We start from the raw sequence: 12,774 nt of genomic DNA, 5'->3' as shown, positions 1-12,774 counted from the left end.
AGCTAAATTTGCCTTCCGAAAACCATATGGCATTTCTTTCCAACTGTGCCCTGCCGTGTGACCGTACAGCAGTTTACGATCACATGTGGGGTGTTTCTGTAAACCTTCATTCGGAGGTTAGACCGCCATGACACCTTCTTTCAGCCACTTCTCGTCTCTGCAGAGTTTCACAGATTATTTTTTTTTGATTCCTCACTTTGCTATCATCCTCTCCTTCCTGGTGTCTCAACAACTCATCCTGCTGCCCTCCAATACTGTGCTAGAGCCAGACAGATAGTCCCCCATTCCCCATAATATTATTCCCCCTGTATATTATAATGCCCCCCTCTGCAATATTATTATTATTATTATTATTATTATTAATGGACCATCTGTATTATTATTATGGACCTCTCTGTATTATTATTAATAATAATATTAATGGCCCCTCTGTAGTATTATTATGGCCCCCTCTGTATCATTATTATAATGGCCCCTCTGTATTATTATTGTTATAATGTTCCCCTCTGTATTATTAGTATATATAATGGCCCCCTCTTTATTATTAATATAATGGCCCCTCTTTATTATTAATATAATGGCCCCCTCTTTATTATTAATATAATGGCCCCCTCATTAGTATAATGTCCTCTGTCCTCCTCTCTCTGCTCCTACCCCACCCCCATTGTGCCCCCAGTACCTCCGCAATTAGGATCGGGTACATACATAAAAAAATATATATATACTTACTACTCTCCATCACAGCTTGTGGTGTCCCGGCGCAGGTGGTCACAAACGCCTCACTGTGCCTTCTCGCAGCGCGTCATTGCATCATCTCGTGAGACCCAATGCAGGAGGTCACAGTGAGGTAATCATGACCTTCTACGTCGCTCTACTGCTTCATAGGCTTCAGACCTAGTGGCCTGAAGCCTATGAGGCATAACAGAGGGCCCTCATTGAAATGCTTGCTGCCTGGCACCCCCCTACAAATTGGTGCCCGGGGCAACCGCCCCCCTGGGCCCCCTCCCCACGCCAACACTACTGCTTTCATATCAGCATTTATTCAGGTTTTGAGATCCGGCATCTCAAGATCTTGAGATCTCAAAACCTGAATAAAATCCTTCTGTTTCATTTAATACATCCGGATGCATCTGTTTCATTTGGATCCAGTTGCATTAAATAGAAACTAGACAAAACAGATCCGGCATTAAAATCATTGTAAATTAATTGGGGCCGGATAAATTTTTTTTTGCTACATTGATTTTCATGCTGGATCTGGTTTGTTCCGTTTTGCGAACAGGATACAAAATGCAACAAAACGGAACTGATGAATGCTGGTTAGTTTTGTCCCCACTGACAATGAATGGGGACAAAGCTGAAACATTTTGGCCCGGTTTTGATATCCTCTGCCAGATCTCAAAACCAGAAACCAAAAACGCTGATGTGCATGTAGCCTATTAGGGAGACGGTATACAGGTAAACACTGAAGAGGACACAGCTTTTGCAAAAGCACCTTAACTCCTACAAACAGCTGATTGGCGGTGGTGCTGGGAGTCTGACCCCCACCGATCTGATCCTGATGACCTATTCTCAGAAATATCTGTAGCCTGGGAAACACCTTTAATATAGTTTATTAAAAAGTGTTCATATAAAAAAAATATATATATTTTCCCCTCACCCATGATGGCACCCAATGCGACCAGGACCTCCTATTCAGGACAGGAAACCTGACGAGATAAAAAGGTTCACACCCCCACCACACCTCAGTTCAGGTTTCCTATCATCCGGATAGGAGGTACCTGAGGAGTTCCCTCTAATTTATGGTTCTCACCTCGATGGCTGGGGAAGGTACGGGTCTACTATACCGCAATGGGACCTATCCCTGGCGTTATAAGTCTCCCAGTGGAGCCGTTGCCTAAGTCTGCCCTTCATTCTGCCTCCTCCCAAGCCTCTTGGGGAGCCGCTGTAGCTGTGTTCCGGTGGCTCCCGGTCTATGGCAGTGGCTGTGCCGGCATCCCATTCCAAGATGGCGGAATCAGGCTCCAGGACGCTCGGCTGGCTCGGAGCGGCTTCCGGCACATAGACGTCATTTCCGGTGGCGTGCCGGAAGAGCACCCGTAGATTTGGCACCCCCCCCCCTTCTATCTTTTTTTCTGGGGGCCTTGGGAAGGTGCCGAGGCACGTTATAAATCCAGCAGCAGGAGAAGGCAGCTAGCCGGGGACGCACATAGTGCTGTGCAGGATCTGGAGCCGCCGAATATCATGTCGGAGCAAGGTAACATTGGTCGCGCCGATCCTGTGGAACCCTTGAGGCCCACAAGCCCAGTATTGGACCTGAGGAGGAGGAAAGATTGACGCTACGCCTGGCTGAGACTGATCATCTACTAATTCCCCTTTTTTTCTGGATGTTGTATGCTTTTTCATAAGTTGTTAAAGTTCCTAAGAAAGCTTCTGGCAAATCCAAACATAGAGAATGTGGAGGATGTAAAGTGCCCTTGTCTTCACATATGCTAAACCACCATGTCAATTGTATATTGATAAGCTAGTGATGGAAGAGTCCCATAGCTTTTCAAAATCAATTAAAGCCTTAGTTTGTTCGGAAGTTAAATCTTCCATAAAATCCTTCAAGCGAGGCTGGCAAAAATCACCAGAGGGACAGGCCTATAACTGGGGCTCTGACTCTGAGGCTTCCGGAATAAATGAAGACCTAGAATCAGGCCAGGATTTGTCCTCTGATTATTCTGATGAAGATACAGCAGGGAAGTCTCATTTTCCCCCAGAAGATGTAGAGCTCTTATTAAAGGCCGCAAAAACTACTATGCAATTGGAAGACATTAAAGAAACCAAATCTATTGCTGACCAGGACTTTGAGGGTTTGGGCCAAAAACGCCCTAGAATTTTTTCCATTCAAAAGAACATTGAAGCATTAATTAAAAAGGAGTGGAAAAATCCAGACAAAGTTTTTTATTCCAAATTCTGTCAAGCGTAAATACCAGTTTGAGGAATCAGTTTCTAATGTTTGGGACAGAGCTCCTTCCGTAGCTGCTCCGGATGCAAAGATCGCCAAGAGATCAGACCTTCCCTTCGAAGACCTAGGCTGTTTAGGAGACCCCTTAGACAAGAAGGCGGTTGTTTATCTAAGACGATCATGGGAATGTGCCTCGACAAGTCTCAGACCGGCCATTGCAGCCTCGTGGGTATCTAGGTCTTTAAGATTATGGTTGGGTCAGTTAGAATCTTACATCAGAGACAAAACACCAAGAGAAGATTTACTGACCTCTCTACCTACCTTCCAGAAGGCGGCAGATTTCTTGGCAGACGCCTCCACGCACGTAGTTCGGTTATCTGCCCGAGCAGTGGCCATGTCAAATGCAGCTAAACGGGCTGTATGGCTTAGATCTTGGAAAGGGGATCAGGGCTCAAAGTCTAGACTTTGCTCTCTCCCCTGTGAAGGTTCTAGACTTTTCGGCTCTTCTCTTGATGACATATTGGAGAGAGCTTCAGACAACAAGAAAAGGTTTCTGGTCCCCCAAAAGAATCCCTTTTTTCGCAAACGTCAGACTAGGTTTAAATGGCAGAGGGGTAAGCAGAGTAGTAGAAGTGAAAGAGAGAGATTCTCTAGGTAGTCTGGGGGTTTTCTGTTCAGAACCCAAGACAATAAACCCAAAAACAAATCTCAATGACTCCAGAAGTCAGGTTGGAGGAAGATTGTCTGTCTTCCTGCCAGCCTGGGAATCAGTGTCCCAAAACAAATGGATTTTAAACTTTATAGAAAACAGATTCCGGCTGGAGTTCCTGTCTTGTCCAGAAGATTTTTTTCGTTACATTCTGCCCCCAAAATCATGAAAGAGTGGAGGAATTACAGTCAGAAGTTCTTACTCTTTTAAACAAGGGAGTAGTTTTCCCAGTTCCTATAACAGAAAGAGGCATACCCCTTTGTTTCTGGTAAAAAAAAAAAAAGCCAAATGGATCATTCAGGGTTATCCTAAATCTAAAAAAGCTGAACAAATTCCTAGTGTACAAAAAATTCAGGATGGAGACAATAAAATCTACGGTGAATCTTCTCTTCCAGAGTTGCTGGATGGCAACTCTGGACCTAAAGGACGCATACGAACATGTTCCAATTCATCCCTCATCACAAAAGTTTTTAAGAACAGCGGTATGGGTTCTGGGGGTATTATTACATCTTCAGTACAGAGCTCTTCCCTTCGGCGTGTCACAGGCACCGAGGGTCTTCACCAAGGTGATAGCAGAGGTGGCAGCCTTTTCAAGACAGTTAGGCATTTCTCTAATCCCCTACCTAGACGTTTTTTCTAAAAAAAAACTATTCCCAGTCAAAAGAAGGGCTAGAAAGAGATATCAAGTTCCTTTGATCCACACTAGAAGGCCTGGGGTGGTTAATCAATTGTAAAAAGTCAAACTTGGTTCCTTCTCAAAATTGTGTGTTTTTGGGGATTCAGTTAGATTCTTGTCTACAAAAGAGCTTTCTTCCACCACAAAGAAAGAAAAAATTCTAGAATTGATACTGTCAATTTTTCCTGGCCTACCAATGTACTTTCAGAGAAGCGATGGCGGTACTGGGACAAATGACGTCTGCAATCCCGGCAGTTCCATATGCACAGATCCACTCCAGAAATCTTCAAGCAGATATCCTGAGCAGTGATGGCTAGTTCACAGTGTTCGCCAGCGAACACATGTGGGCTGCCATCTTAACTAACGAGTCCGGCGATGCACAGGTAAGCCAGTCTGAAACATATGCAGTCACCGGGAGCAGGCAGTTCCGAGAATAGCCCGATAAAGGCCCCCGGCGGCTGTTCTCGGAACTGCCTGCTCCCAGTGACCGCATTTGTTTCAGACCGGCTCGCGGCATAGGCACAGGTAAGGGCTTACCTGTGCATCGCCGGACTTGTGAGTTAAGATGGCAGCCCGCATGTGTTCGCTGGCGAACACTGCAAACTGGCCATCACTGATCCTGAGGTAGTGGGACGGTTCCCAGTATTCTTTAGATCAGAAGTTCCATCTATCCTTAAAAGCAAGGCATGCCCTGACGTGGTGGATGATACTAGAACACTGCAGGTGTCCCATGGACATTCCCAGAGCAAACCATCGTGACCACCGATGCCAGTCCTTAGGGATGGGGTGCTCACTCCTAGAGCAGGTATTGGCAGGGGAGCTGAATGCAAGAAAGGAATCAACCAATTTCAATGAATTTTAAGCGGTATAAATGGCTCTGACGACAGCACTTCAGAAGTAAGGAACAAAAAGATAATCCTTTATTCGGACAATACAACAGTGGTGTCTTATATAAACCGTCAGGGGGGGACAAGAGTCTCCTCCCTCCTTCACCTAGGCCAAGAGATTTTTTATTTAGCAGAGACAAGGATGCTCTTCCTTTAAGCAATTCACTTGAAGGGAAAGGAAAATACTGTAACGGACTTCCTCAGTCGAGTTTTAGTAAAACAGGGAGACTGGTGCCTGACCTAATACATTTTTTCTCAGATAGTCCAGAAGTATGGTCTGCCTACGGTAGACCTGTTTGCCTCCCGAGCCAACAGGAAGGTAGAAAGATTTTTTTCCCTAAACCACTTACACAGCCCATCAGCAGTGGACAGATTAGCACAGGACTGGAGTCTAGAGTTGGGGTACGCCTTCCCTCCCTTTTGTCTAATCCCTCAAGTGATGAACAAGATAGAGAGAGAAGAAGCTTCAGTCATCTTAATAGCCCCAAAGTGGCCCAAGAGATCCTGGTACTCGAGTCTCCTGAAATTGTCAACTCAACCGCCCTGGACTCTGCCATTGAGGTAAGATCTTCTTCTCATTCTTCACCCCAATCCAGAAGTCCTTCACCTGTCAGCATGGAGGTTGAAAGCGAAATCTGGTCAGGAAGGGGTCTGTCAAATAAAGTGGTCTCCACAATACTAAAAAGTAGAAAGGAAGTGACCGCTAAGAAATATATAAAGGTTTGGAATGTTTTTTCTACCTTCTTAGGTTATAGTCCAGATCCTCTTAAGTCTCCAGAAATTCCATTAGAGTTTCTACAGGCAGGCCTGGACAGATACCTTAAAGCCTCAACCTTGAAGGTTCAGGTAGCTGCCCTAAGCTACTTTTTTGATTCCTGGTTAGCAGAAGCATCCTTGAATAAGGAGAGTTTTATCAGCTGCTTCTAGGTCTCAGCCTTCCCTCAGATCCTTGTCCCCTCCCGGGGCTCTAAATACAGTTCTTACGGCTGTATCCCAGAGACCGTTTGAAGCTTTAAGTGACATATCAATTAAGATTCTCTCTTGTAAATTGGCCTTCCGTCTTGCTATAACCTCGGCCAGAAGGGTTTCTGAAATACAAGCTTTTTCTGCATTCCCTTCCTACACTGCCATCATAGAAGACAAGGTTATCATCAGACCCATTTTTCTTTTCAGCCAAAGGTGGTTTCAGATTTCCACATAAATCAGGATGTGATTCTTCCGTCCTTTTGCCCTAACCCAGCCAATGCGTTAGAAGAGAGATTTCATTTCTCGGATGTCAGAAGGTGTCTACTTTTTTTTTTTAACTTAGATTCCACTGCTCCTTGAAGGATAGATGACAACCTCCTTATTCAGTTCCAGGGAAAGTGCAGAGCCCATAAAGTCTCATCTAATGTAATAGCTAGATGGGTTAAGAATGCTATTTCAATGGCCTATTCTTCTCTTGACCTTCCCCCTCCAACAGGATTTGGGGCTGATTCTACCAGGGCAGTAGCTACCTCCTGAGCAGAAAGGGCTGAGGCTTCATTGGTTCAGATCTGTAGAGCGGCTACTTGAAGTTCTCCCCACACTTTTTTCAAACATTATAGGTTGCATCTCAATTCTGATGCGGCCTTTGGGAGAAAAGTACTTCAGGCCGTAGTCCCACCGTAGTTTTTCTTACTTATATTTTATTCTCGCATGGGTGCCGTCATGGGTGAGGGGAAAACAATAAAAAAGTTATTTTTTTAAGATATATATATATATATATATATATATATGAACCTAATATATATATAGACCATTTACAGTTCCCCTGGGGGAGTTACTAAATTTGTTTTCTACTTTTATGCTTTCTTCTTTGCTTGGTGTCGGCACGCCTCCGGAGTTTGGTTTATTATAATCACTGAGGTGTGGTGGGGGTGTGAACCTTTTTATCTTGTCAGGTTTCCTGTCCTGGATGGGAGGTCCTGGTCGCATGGGTGCCGTCATGGGTTTCAAGAAAAACAATTACAAGTAAGAGCAATTATTGTTTTCCATAGAAAGTAGTTTTATTATGCAAAAGTATAAAAGTAAAAAAAATATACATATACAGAATGCTCCCAATCGTAACAACCCATGTAATGCAGTTAACAGGTTAAGTGTACTATCACACTAGTGTTTTTCTTTTCCGGCACAGAGTTCTATCAAAAGGGCTCAATGCCGGAAAAGAACTGATCACGTATATCCCCATGCATTCTGAATGGAGAGTAATCCATTCAGTATGCATAAGGATGTCTTCAGTTCAGTCATTTTGACTGATCAGGCCAAAGATAAAACCGTAACTGTATTAGTGCCAAAATACCGGAATGCAGGAAAAAAAAGGTGAAAAAAATAAATGCCGGATCCGTTTTGCTGGATGACACTGGAAAGACAGATCCGGCATTTCAATGCATTTTTCTAACTGATCAGGCATTTTTAAGACTGATCAGGATCCTGAGCAGTCTTACAAATGCCATCAGTTGGCATACGTTTTGCCAGATCACTCTGACGGAACTGCTTGCCGGATCACCCTGCCGCAAGTTTGAAAGTAACCTAACACAGCATTGTGCATTTGTGCTAAAAAGAATACCGAACACCAACCTCAAAACCTCATCTCAGCTATGAAGCATGGTGAAGGAGCATCATGGCTGGAGCTGCTTTGCTGCCTGAGGAGCCTAGGCATCATGAGATTGTTAAGGGGACAATGAATGCTAAAGTGTAGCAAAATATTTTACAGGAGAAGTTAAAGGGAGCCTGTCACTACATTATAGAACATTTTCCCCCCATCCCATTAAAATAGTACCTCTCTTGTGTCTGTCTCACGTAGAGATCATGAAAAAAGTACTTTATAAAGTTATGCAAATTAGCTGTCGCAAGTGTCCAAGGACGGAGATTTGGCCGAGTGCGCCCAGGCCCCTCAGCTATGTGCCCAGATAACTGCTCCACTTGCAGTCCTCTGGTCCACCCTCCCCTCTTACTTCATTCTCTTTCGGCTTGGAGATCTTGCGCGAGCGCCGGTCACGCGCATGCGCACTGTTAAGATCAGTGCCTTTGCCCATAGTGGCAGAGCAGTGCATATGCGCGGGCCCGGCGGTCACCGATGCTTGCACGAGATCTACTTGTATGAAAGTATGGAAGCCACTGTGCTCTTGGGAACTTTCAGTGCAGCATACATTTTTTAGTATCCTTCTCCAGATCTGTGCCTCCACACAATCCTATCTCTGAGCTCTACAGGCAGTTCTTCCCACCTTATAGCTCAGTTTTTTCTCTGACATGCATTGTAAGTTGTGAGACCTTATATTGACAGGGGTGTGTCCCTCCAAATCATGTCCAATCAACTGAATTTACCACAGGTGGACTTTGATGAAGAAGTCTCAGAGATGATCAAGAGGAATGGGAGACCCCCAGGGCTAAATTTCAAGGGTCATAGCAAAGGGTCTGTATACTTTGGTTTAGGTTGTTTTTTTTATAAATCCTGTTTACACTTTCTCATTATGGGGTATTGAGTGCAGAATGAAGGGGAAAACTTGAATTTTTTCAAAATTGTAGCACAAGGCTACAATATAACAAGATCTGAAAAAAAGTGAAGGGTGTGACAACTTTCCAAATGCATTGTATCTAATAAAAATTACCAGCAAGTGCTCTACTGTTCTGTTAAGGTCTTAACGATTCCATTCAGCCTTTACCTTTTTTGGGGAATGTTAAGGCAGATTGTACTGCGTAATAAGGGATCTGCTACCTAGAAACAAATATTCTCTACAGGGACGACCAATTACAGTAGGGATCTCTCGTCCCCATAGAGAAGAGGTGAATCCTGAATGTAAATGCTGACGATCAATCATCAGAAATGTTCCCTTCATATCTGGTGATTGTGGGTTCATTGGCCTGTGTAAAGGAGCATTTAGATGGCATTCAACCAGTGTGGTTGCAATTCACAGGGTTGTCGTCTAGCTTCCAAGATTCACAAATGGCAGAAATGGAGAGGGATGGGGGGTGGGGGTGGTGGTGGGGGGGTTCTATTCCAATAGACAGATAAATTAGTCACATAACATTTGTATTATGCCACTTTATTCGAGCATGTACAATTTGTATCATTTGCTTTGTAGTGCACACAGAGTTTCATTCCTATTTTCCCTATCAATCCAATCAAACTTTAGGTTTCCAGATCCTTTATATAAAACTAGCAGAAGGACACGGCTTTGCACAGGTATATTTCATCTATTAAATTTAATGTTTGTGTGTGTCGTTAAAAGATATCGACAGTATCCCCCATAACAGTGACCTCTACAGCACCCCGCCCCTTTAACAGTGAACTCCACAGTCCCCCACCCCTTAACACTACAGTGCCCCGCCACTTTAAAATGGGACCTCCACAGCAGCCCATGCCCTTAACTTTGACCTTCACAGCAGCCCACCCCTTTAACAGTGAGTTTCACAGTGCCCTGCTGCCTTAACAGTGACCTCCACAGCAGTTGCCCCTTTAATAGTGGCCCCTGCCCCTTTAACAGTGACCTCCACGGTGTCCGTCCCTTTACAGTGACCTCCACAGGGCCCTGCCCCTTTAATGCTAGGGCTACACAACGACATGTGTTGTACGACATTTTGTCTCAACAATGTTTATAATGATAGTCTATGGTGTTGCACTGCGACATGTGACATACTGCGACACGACAGTTGCAAAAAATCCATCCAAGATGGATTTTTCTGCGACTTTCGCATCGCAGTAGCAGCATGTCGCAGTGCAACACCATAGACTATCATTATAAACATTGTTGGGTGACATTGGTGCGACATCAATGTAGCATCAGTGTAGTTGTGCCCTATGTGTCGTGCAACTTATAGTCCTGTAGCCCTAGCCTAAAACTCTCCTACAGCAGTGAAGAAAAATGGCTGGGTTGTTATGGAAACCTGGAGTAAAACTGTGTGTATGTGGAGACTAAGGGCCTGTGAGCTTCTATCGGATGATAAGAGACATGTGACTATCACAACCGGCATGCCGATCACATACGTGACGCAAAGGAAGGGAAAAGGGAAGGCCCTGTCCAAGGGAGAGGGAAAGGTGGTGACCCCTAACTCACCTTGAGGCTGGCACCTGACTGCCCTGACGTCCCTAGACGGGTTTCTCACCCGTACGCCGATCATGTGCCTAAACCCTGGATTTCCCTAAGATGAGCCCTAGGTAGTGAATAGGGCGGTGGGAACACTAGTCTGCACCACTAACACTAAAGGAAAACACCAAGGAGAGCACAGACAATACAGACAAAACATATAATCCCAGGTGGGGAACAACATTGGACAACAAAAGCCCAACAGGGATCCGGAGGGTAACGCTCTGGAACAACAACCAGGAATCACAGCAACACAGCTCCAGTGGGTCAGTATAGAAGTCCAGGCAGGAAGCTCTATATCTGGCAACCAGAGAAGTGGGAGAGGGGAATATAAGGAGGTTGGGAGTGCTGGACAAGGAACAGCTGAGGAGAAGGAGCTACGGATCCCTGAGTGAGACAAAAAGGATTGCAAGGCAAACACAGAAAGCTATCATTAAGAAGCAGCATGATCTTTAGACATAGAGCGCGCAGCCACCTTCTGCGACTTCCTGACCCCGGGTATAACTGAGTCAGACGTGGCTCTTGACACCCTTGTGACAGTGACCTTGTGTATGGCAGTTGGGATATGAAGAGAAAGACTTGCAGGCTTTTATTGGCTAATGCAGGTAATTTTTTGGGAATATCTCGGGAACGGTGCGTCCTAGAAAGCTGTGACTCCGACAAGATTTCTTTCCAGGTAGCAAAGGATGTGTATACCAAGTTTAGTTGAAATCGATGGTTGCTTTTTTGAGTGGTCGCGGAACATACATACGTACGTCCTTCTTTATATATATATAGAAGAAGAAGATATTAGGAAGCTAAAAAGGACAGTGGTTGGAATTTAAATCAACAGCCATTAATCGTCTGGGCAAGACTGCCTTTACAGGGTACCTTTTTCACGTCTATAAAGCCCCTGAAACCAGTGGTGTACCCAGAAGAACAGGGTCCCTGTTATGATGTTAGGATTTGGCATGCAGGAAGGAATGGCAGAACATTTGTTTTTCCATATATCCAGCCTAGTGACGGTTTCAGGCCTGCCTCCGGCATGTCACAGCAGGCTGCGTCTCTCTGGTGCAGCCTGCTGGTGGATGTCACTATAGCACTAAAACAGTAGAATAGAATTGACTAAAAGATTGCCTATTACAGTCCCCTTGTGGGATTATCAAATGGCCAAAAAAGTAAAAGTTTTATTAAATAAAAAAATATTCCAAGTTAAAAAATACACCCTGTTTTTTGAGTGGAAAAATTGCAAAAGAAGTTCGCATCCATAATGACCCTCACTACATAATTATCATGTACCGTAATTTATTCTGTATTGTGAATGACATAAAACAAATGCCAGAATTGCAGCTTTTAGCTTATTCGCCACCCAAAAAATGGAATAGTGATCAAAAAGTGTTATGTGCACCAAAATAATAGCATTGAAAAACCGTGCTAGAAAATCAAGGCCTCACACAGCTCCATAGAAAGAAAAATAAAACAGTTATGATTCAAAAAAATTAATGCTGCAAAATGTATAACATAAAAGCTCAGTGGTAGTATTGCAGTTTTTTTTTTTCCTATTCCCCTCCCAGAAAGAGTCAGTAAAAGTTAATCAGCAAGGTATGTGTACTCCAGAATGGCACTATTAAAAACTACAAGTTGTCCTGCAATAAACAAGCCCTCATACGGCTACCTAGATGGAGAAAATAAAAAAGTTCCTTTGCTGGCCTCATTCATTTTTGCATCACATTATACACTGTTTCCATGGTTACGACCACCCTGCAATCCATCAGTGGTGGTCGTGCTTGTACACTATAGGAAAAAGCGCTGGCCTCTCTTATGGCTGGGACCATGGGAGCTCACATAAGCTAATGCTTTTTCCTATAGTGTACAAGCACGACCACCACTGCTAGATTGGTCCTAAACATGGGAACGAGGGTTGTATAATGGATAATAACAATACATTAGTAAGTACCTTGTATAAACTTCTTCTACATAATAAATGCTATTTACTGAAGTGAGACAACCCCCATAAGGCCCAAAACAGGCTGGTCACTAAGGGTTTAATAAAACTCATGATCTCATCTCATGATCATCTTTGAAATCTTCTTTTTGCTGCCTGGGAAATGTGAAGACAAACTATCTTCTCTATGATGACAAAAAGTGCTGATACTGTATAACCCAAAAACAGCAGACTTCAGTAGATATTCCTCAGTGTTTTCTGGTTCCATGCCTGTTTGTCTGACAGTGTTGTGCCCCTTTTAAACAGCTCCTGGTGCTGAAGCAGTTTAAGCACTAAATATAACGGAGTGTGACGAGAGTCAGTGTACGCCGTGAAAAATGAGTCCCTAATAAAAGATCAGAGAGAAAAGGCTGCATAGAGGAGCCTCCACCGGGAAGCAAACAGCAGGAACCACTCTATAATGAGTCAAACTAGGTGACCCCCTCAGGCGGCTGCGTTAGGAGGCCGCACATTTCACAGAACAATA

Source organism: Bufo gargarizans, chromosome 2 (genome assembly GCF_014858855.1).
Source record: "Bufo gargarizans isolate SCDJY-AF-19 chromosome 2, ASM1485885v1, whole genome shotgun sequence".
Taxonomy (NCBI): domain Eukaryota; kingdom Metazoa; phylum Chordata; class Amphibia; order Anura; family Bufonidae; genus Bufo; species Bufo gargarizans.
The sequence above is the reverse complement of the archived record's forward strand: the minus strand, read 5'-3'. Positions refer to the sequence as shown.